This window comes from Micromesistius poutassou, assembly GCF_964030765.1.
Source record: "Micromesistius poutassou genome assembly, contig: SCAFFOLD_1626, whole genome shotgun sequence".
Taxonomy (NCBI): domain Eukaryota; kingdom Metazoa; phylum Chordata; class Actinopteri; order Gadiformes; family Gadidae; genus Micromesistius; species Micromesistius poutassou.
In genome coordinates, this window is record NW_028180416.1 from 1 (window position 1) to 8,366 (window position 8,366).

General features: G+C 47.0%; 1 pseudogene across 1 annotated transcript; it reads left to right on the forward strand.

Annotated features, from left to right (window-relative positions):
• Positions 1-215: 215 nt before the first annotated feature.
• Positions 216-5,460, forward strand: LOC311370820 (TLE family member 5 pseudogene; annotated as a pseudogene). Its single transcript, XR_014684298.1, has 2 exons — positions 216-290; positions 1,579-5,460. The product of XR_014684298.1 is annotated as a TLE family member 5 pseudogene (transcript).
• Positions 5,461-8,366: the final 2,906 nt, after the last annotated feature.

The window sequence follows — 8,366 nt, forward strand, 5'->3', positions numbered from 1 at the left end:
TGTGTGTGTGTTCTCTCTTCCCCCCCCCCCCGGCGTATCTGCATGTGTCCGCGCGTGTGCGACTGAATGAAAAGCCCAGTCCCAATAAAAGGCGTTGTTGGGGGACAATTGATATTGATCTAACCTCTCCACCTCTCTCTTCCTCCCTCCCCCTGCCTTGTCCCCGTCTCTCCTTCATTGTCTGTCTGTCACCCCCCCCCCCCATCCAACCCCAGCACCAGCAGCAGGTCCTGGGGGCCATAGAGAGGGCCAAGCAGGTCACCCCCCCAGAGATGAACTCCATCATCAGGGTAAGATGTTGCGGCCCTCTGGCCCCCTCGCCCCACCGCTCGCCAGCCGACTGCAACACTTTGTCATTGTCACCCCTTTTTATTTGTGAGCCCATCGGCTGTTATCGATCAATGGTTTATCGCCTTTAAACACTGGAACGTGCTGCGCCGGTGTAGTAAAAATAGTCGTGTCACGGTAATTTGTACGGCCCTTGATCACAGTCGTATGTCTCCAAGGGCTCCGGCGGGCCGGCCCTTTACCCAGCTGAATATGACACTTTATCCTCAGCCAGGCTGGAAAACACGCAACATAAAATTGGTAAAACCTATTGTTTTCCAAATTGGCGCTAATACAATCATTTTGGCTATGGACTAGTTGGCAGTAAGTCATTAGACAACTAAAACCAGCTGGCTCGCCTCTTTTAACCAGTGTTGTGTAGCTAGCTACGCCAGATAGCTAGCTACACTCGCTCCCTTGCTATTGTTCTCATTTTAGCGAGCATATTTACGTCATCATTTTGCTATGGATTTAGTAGTGGCTTAGCTTAGCTACTCCATCATTTTATTAAAGGTCTAGTGCAGGGTTGCCCCGGCCCTCCATCATTTGCAAGAGGTCCAGTGTTAGCTGTAGCCTAGCCACTCCATCACCGTGATGCATGCTTTGCAAAGACGCCTTCCCCTTTGTCTCATCGCATGGGGCTTCACGTTGAGAAGATGAATGTGGACCAGACGAGGTTGTGCAATAGAGGAGGGGGTGGTTTTTGTCCCTTCCATTTGCATTATTTTTTTTATTTTCACTTGCCTGCTTGATTTAGAACATGCTTGTTTGGAACTCAACACTGGGGTTTTATCGTCTAACATGTGGTTGGAACAGTGTTCCTTGTCTTCTGGTAGCTGAGCTCAGAGCTCTGCTTGACGCACTCATTTACTGTTTTAAATTCATGCTAAACGAATATGCAAGCGCTTGTTCTTACAGTAACCCATTTAGCATTTTAGCAGTGATTCATTTTTGGTCGATTTACCCCGCTGTGGCTAAGCTGCTGGGGGCCCGATGGGGCTCATATTAAAAACGGGGTGTAATGTACAGTAGTTTTACACATTGGAGGCTTTGAATACTTTGTATCGGCTCACACTGTAATTTGTCCGTGTGTGGTGTTCTCTTGAGTGTGAACACGATCGGTGTGGGCCCCTGTGTGCTCTGACTGTGCTTCCCCTGTTCTCTCTCTCTCTCGCTCTGTCTCCCTGTCTGTCTCTCTCTCTCTCTCTCTCGGCCCGGCCCCTCCGCTCTGCTCGCTGGTCTTCCATGCAGCAGCAGCTCCAGGCTCACCAGCTGTCCCAGCTCCAGGGGCTGGCCCTGCCCATGACCCCCCTGCCTCTGGGCCTGAGCCAGCCGGCCCTGCCCGCCGTCACCACCTCGTCCGGCCTCTTCTCCCTCTCCTCCATCCTGGCCTCCCAGGCCCAGCTGGCCAAGGAGGAGAAGGCCTCCCGCGACGGGGCTGACAGCCACCGCGACGACGACGGGGACAAGTCCGATTAGAGAGGCGTCCTCCCTTGTTCCTCCCTCCCTCCCTCTATCCTCACCCCTTTCGATTTCTTTCCACAAACCCCCCCCCACCCCCCCCTCCACCCCATGTCCCTTACCTGTCACCCACCCTCCCTTCTCCACCCCCCTGCCTAGTGTTTGTCTGCTTCCTCCTGCCCCCCTCTCTCCCCACCTCACCTACCCCTCACTACCCCCCCCCTGCCCCATATATACTATAGTTTTGTTTTTTCTCCTCGATTGCCTCTGCCTATTTCTTTGTCTCTTTCTCTGCCCCCCGTCTCTCACGATCACACTGAACTCTTCTTTTTATGCCATCTTTTGTATTTCATCCTGATCTACCTTTTGTGGGTTTTTTCCATTGATTTTCCAAGTTGGATTTCAATGTTTTATTTGGTTGGGTTTTTTTTAATCACAGCTACCCTTTTGATTCAAGTCCCTTCCCTACTTTCAGTCCCTCCCTCCCCCTCTCTCTCTCCACCATACGGTTTTCTTTCTCTTTCCGGCCATTTTGTTTCCATTATTTCCCCCTCCCTCCCTCTCTCCCTCCCTCCCTCTGGCCCTCTGTTCTAAGTGTTCTTGTGAAGCAGAGGGGCTCTGTACATTTGAATGTACCATACAGAAGCTGTTCAACACAGACCTACGTGCTTACCTGCCATTGTCATTGTGCAGACAGGGTCGTCGTGTGGGCCTGCGGTCCTCTGGGTTTTAAGTGTGAACTTGTGTAAGGGTGTAATTTTGTGCTCGGGTCATCTGGAGGTGTAGACAAGCTATGAGGTAGTTTGCATGGATACCTGCAAGATTCCATTGTTTTGGTTTCTTTTTTTTTCTGTTTAAAAACAAGCCAACAAACGACGACACAACAACAACAGTTGAGTGAGAAGATCAGTAGCCGTGCGTGAATTTTACCGTGAGATGCAGGGAACGGTCTGCATCTATTTCCAGTCATATTATAGCGCCATGTTTAAAAAAAAAAAAAAAGAAGAGGGAAAGGTTTTGTTTGATCAGTATTGTTTGAACAGGGTCCTCTCGGCCCTGTGGTGAAGGAGAGGCTGCTTTTTCGCGTTGCGGTGGTCCGTCCACAGCACAGTCAACACTTTTTATTTTGTACAATCCCAAATTTTAGATTGGTAAGGGAGGAATTCAAGCCTCTTAGAGCCACCGTCACACTAACGCGGTTAATCGGGAAACACAAACGCAGCATTTAACAACTTGTATTTATGCCTTGTTTTTATTTTGGTTACTAAGTCCTTCTATTGCTCCCGATCCACACACACCTCAGCGGGGTGCCAGTGGCGGGTGCGCTTGCTTTGTGTGCAACCTTCACCTTACTGGGGAGGGTACTCTAAATTCCACAGCTGCAGTCACCGGAGAGTGCCGAGCTGGCACTTTGTGTGATAAAACCAACTCACCTGGCTCCCGGACTCTGTGGCCTCCGCCCCGACCCTAGCCTCTCGTGCCACCCCTTCCCCCCCCCCCCCCCCCACCCCCCACACCCACTCTCCCTCCCTCCTTTCGTCATGTTTCCATCCTGTGTCTGCACTAGTATGAAGTGCAAATACGCAGAGGTGTGAGAAGGTGCAGCGAGTGCCGCTGACAGCAGGGGGCACTGTGTGTCTTTGAGAGAGTGTACCATAGCCCGCTGGTTAGGATGGATGGAAAAAATAATATAAAAATAACACCAAAAAAAAAAAACAAGGACAGGACAATGCCAGACAGGACTGCAGATGGTACTCAGCGAAATACACAGAGTTGACTTTCATAACAATATGTGCTGAGGTTTTTTTTGTTGAGTTTTTTAAGTCCACGGTTTATTTCGGGAAACTATTCTCTCCAGGTCTGTTTTTAGTCATAGCAGGAACAAAACCAAGAACCCATTCGGAAAAATATGGCAAACATCTGCCCCTCCCACGTGCATTTCTCACTTTTTCCCGTTGAATTCAGGTGTAAAAGAACCTTTGTACATATAAACCGTATGAAACGAACACAGCTGACCAGCAGCTCTCGGCGTGAGATCCGGTGGCTGACTGGTGCTGAACAGACGGACAAAGCACAAGCAGTAACGGCTACACTGAGCTTTGCTCGTGACCCACTTCCTTCACGTCAGCGGGCTTTTTAGTTTGACGCTTTAGCTGTTGGTAACAGATACTGGCTCAGAGTTGAGCAGCTATTATCCATACACCTGTGAAGGGGTGGTCCGCACACTATATACGTGTTGTGTTCCCCTGAGCACATTCCACACCTGTATACAAACACACACACCCATATCAGTCCCCAACACCTCTGTTTGGATGGGTTTTCCACTGTGATGGAGACTTCCATTCCTCCATGTCAAAAACAATCGCCCTGATTTGCGATGATTCTGAATACAAAGCGTTTTACTTCCAGGTCATCATTGGACCTCATTTTGATGAATTAGGAATGAAATTGAGGACGGGATTGTCAGCTCAGACGAATGTTAGGTCTGTGGACCAAAGGGCAGGCGGTCATGCAACAAACGTCTTCTTCAAAGGCGATGAGGAAGACTTCTGTTTTTGGGACTCGCAGTATATGACGCTCCTCTTACGGTGTACGTTTTGTGTGTATACAAAAAACAAGTGTTAAAAAGCTGTTTTAGGTTCAGTCATGGATGAAAAAAAAAAAAAATACAACACAAGATGCATTGCTGTTACTGAATAGTACTCCTAATAATATGCTCTATCTGGCCTGTGAATACCGCTAGTCAAACACCACCGCCACCCAGCCCGCTACCGTATGTATCTAGGTACGTACCGCGCTTGTTGACACACACACACACACACACACACACACACACACACACACACACACACACACACACACACACACACACACACACACACACACACACACACACACACACACACACACACACACACGTGCATGTCTTCAATATAGGGACCTTATAGATCGAATTCTTTCTAGCGAAAGGTGTGTTATTTTCTAAAGGATGTTTAATTCAAACTCTGACCAAATGCACTTACGTTTCTTTTTTTTTTGTTTGTTTCTTTTCTATATTAAACGCTATGACTAGGAACGAGTTACACGACTGATGTTTTTGTTAAAGGAATCCAATACAAATTCAATTCTATGTATTTGTTTTCGAGTGTAGACCAGGGTTGTCGACGCCTCTGTACCGGCACCGCGCATAGAAAGCTTTATGTGTATACGGCTGCATCTTCTCTGCCTCCGGCCTGGAGGGTTGTTGTGCTATTGTGTTACAGTACCTGACGTGACACCGGGCGGGCTGGGTGGGGTGGGTGATGGTGGGGGATGCATTAAGATGGACCTCCGCCCTTTGACCCCCCTCACTTCCCTGTCCTGTGGCTCCAGCCTCCCCCCTCCCCCCTCCCCCCTCCCCCCCCCCCCCCCTCCCTATTGTGTAAAGCATCGTAAGAGTTTTGAGCTTTGTAAAGGTCTTTTTTTAAAATACTTATTTTGTGTATAATGTAAAACCTGAAAGTGTGTACTTTAGCAAAAAAAAAAAATGTTTTGTGTCATGATCTCATAGCTTCATTTAAAGGAAAAAGGTGACATAAAAAAAAAGTTAAAACATTTACTATAAATACAACGGAATGTTCTGCAGTAAGGAAGGACTTTCTGGTGCCTTACAAATAAAGTCAATCAAATCAAGACGCATCCCTGTCTTCTGTTTAATGTCTGTGTTTCTCTGTATTGCTGTTTTACTCTTTCAAATGCAGGAAATAAATAATTGTGATCCAGCAACACATCACAACCAAGTTTATACATATACTGTATTTAACCCCAAAAATCCTAGATTAACCACTGAATGTATATCGTAGAAAACAATAGTTTTGAATATATAAGTGGCTGGTGGCATTAAGATAAAGTTAGGTGATTATGTAGACCCTTCATGTTGTAAATCCAATCAGATAAACATAAAGAAAGATTCAGACTAAACCCAGTCAGGTGTTTCTAGTGTTTGTCCGGTCTTGTAACAACAACAACGGACCTTGTGATGTGGGGGTTGGTGAATGTTGATTGCTCGGGTCCCCTGTAGTTTTCAGACAATCCACAAGGCGGAAGTATTGATTTACAAACTGTTTTATGTCCACCACCGGTGCGAGGCTACATCTAGCAAGGTTAAAGCCGTTAACCCAGAAATTATCTAATTACCTTAATATACGTTAACGTCTGCTTTGGTTTATGTGTTTGTTTGCGTCGTTGCAGTAGAGCATGTGCAAGTGCATATTCTGAGCTGCCAATGAGGCTGTATTGATTCCGTGCAGCATGATTCTGGTACTGGTTTGTCAGACTTTGGCCGGTGTCCAGACAGGCACGACAGGCACCTGTGCGTGATACTCGTCATGTGCAAGGTTGGCTTAACGTCTTCTGGGGAGCATGCTGTCTCTTCCATAAACACACAAGGGAGAGCATACCAGCACACATGTGACGCGCAATGGTTAGTATTTGACGAAAACTCGTCAATGCGCATGTTAGGAATGACAGCGTGTCCTTGCATTTCTGACTATTAGCTGAATTATTTCAGCTCTCTCTCTGTGTGTGTGTGTGTGTGTGTGTGTGTGTGTGTGTGTGTGTGTGATATTGTTCATTTGTAATATTATAATTCCTACTATCTAGCTATTGTACACTCCCTCTTTTGTGTCAAATGTCCATTTGATACGGGTGCTGTATGTCTAGTCCATCTGAATGTGATCGGTTTGAATCCCTCAATTGAGCTATGATTAAGGGGGTTAATGGCCGTTGGAGTGTCACTACAAAGAGGGAGGTAGTTGAATCTGGATTAAATTATTGATAAAGTGGCTCTGCATGCATTCAGTATTGTTTGGTGTATTTTGTTGAGATTTCATCAACGACACTTTAAATGTCAGGTGTGTCTGGCCTCGTCTTTGTTCAGCTACAGGTGACCTGGGGATCGAACATGGAACCTTTTGGCTATAATGTCCTGCACCCCGTTTAGATGTTGGTGTATATCCCCTCTGCTCTGCTGTCCTGGGCTACTGACTTCAATGTTTCATCCTCGGTATAATTTCAATGCATTAGGGCCCAACAGCATCTAAGCATGTTCATTTCTATGTGGTGTTGTGACTGCCTCCCCACTACAGCTTTTGAACCAACAGCTACAAGATAAAGCTGTCAGCACCCCCTCTGTGGATCCAGACAGGGCTCCTTATACGGACGTTACGTGGCCTTGATTTTCTATTCATCCTTGTGTGTGTACTCGAGGACCAGCCTCTCTGCCTATCTGCCCTAATCACACATCATAGCTCCATTCAAACTCTCTATGTAATGTGACTTGTTAATACTATAGAATGCAACAATTCAATGTGTGTGTGTGTGTGTGTCATGATTACAATTTGCTCAAGGCCCCATACAAGTTTGTGTGTGTGTGCATGAGTGTGGGGTGCGTGTCTGTGAATACTCATGCATGTGTCTGAATGTGTAATCGACCACAAGAAAGCTATGAACCTCTCTCTCTCTCTCTCTCTCTCTCTCTCTCTCTCTCTCTCTCTCTCTCTCTCTCCCCCTTCCAGCATGGGCATGCATGTGTGCTGATGATGGCGATGACGATGTGTGTAAGCAGAGAGAGAGGGAGAGAGACATCCTGATTAATCATGATTGACTCATTCAGAGCCCACTCGTCTTCCCTCCTCTTTCTCTCCCTCTCTCTCTCTCTTTCTCCCTCTCTTTCAGGGCTTGATTGCTGAGACCTTTTCTCGTCACCACCCTCCACCAATCTAACGCTTCGTCTCTCTCTTACCATTTTTCTCATCTCCGTCAGCCATCACTCTCTTCCCTCTCTTCCTCTCTCTCTCAATCTCTGCCCTGCTGTGCTGGTTTATTCATTCGTTCCCTGGACCGCAGGCTGTCAATCTCTTAACACCCCTCCCCCCCGCCCGCCCCCTGACACACACTCACACACACACACACCAGGTCTCCATCCCTCATCATCCCTTCATACCACAACACCCCCCTCCATCCATCCCTCCATCCTTCCACACTGAGAATCTCCCTGTAATATCACACCTTTGTTGAGATCTCTGCAATTTTCTCTGTCTCTTTTTCTCTTTCTCTCTCTCTCTCCATCTCTGTCTCTGTCTCAGTCTCTCTCTCCCTCTTGTTCTCTCTCTCTCTCTCTCTCTCTCTCTCTCTCTCTCTCTCTCTGTTTCTCACCTCTCAGCTGGAGGAAGAGACGGTGTCAACACAACCCAGTCTAATACAGATACTTCTAGTGGTTCACCATGGGAGCCTGTCACTTGGTCTACTTGACTGATCTGGTTGTGTGTGTGTGTGTGTGTGTGTGTGTGTGTGTGTGATTGTGTGTGTACAGCTGCTGTCTCCTTTCAGTAACTGGAAAGACAAAAATAACAACTATGCAAACTTTAATGCAGGCATAAGAGATACAAACAACCTTTCTCTCGGTCTGCGTCTCCCTCTCTCTCTCTCTTTCTATCTATCTCTCCATCTATTTCTCTCTCTCTTTATCACTCTCTCTCTCTAAACCCCTTCTGGCTTCCTTCTTTTGTCATATTTTTTTAATTCTCTAAAACACAAAT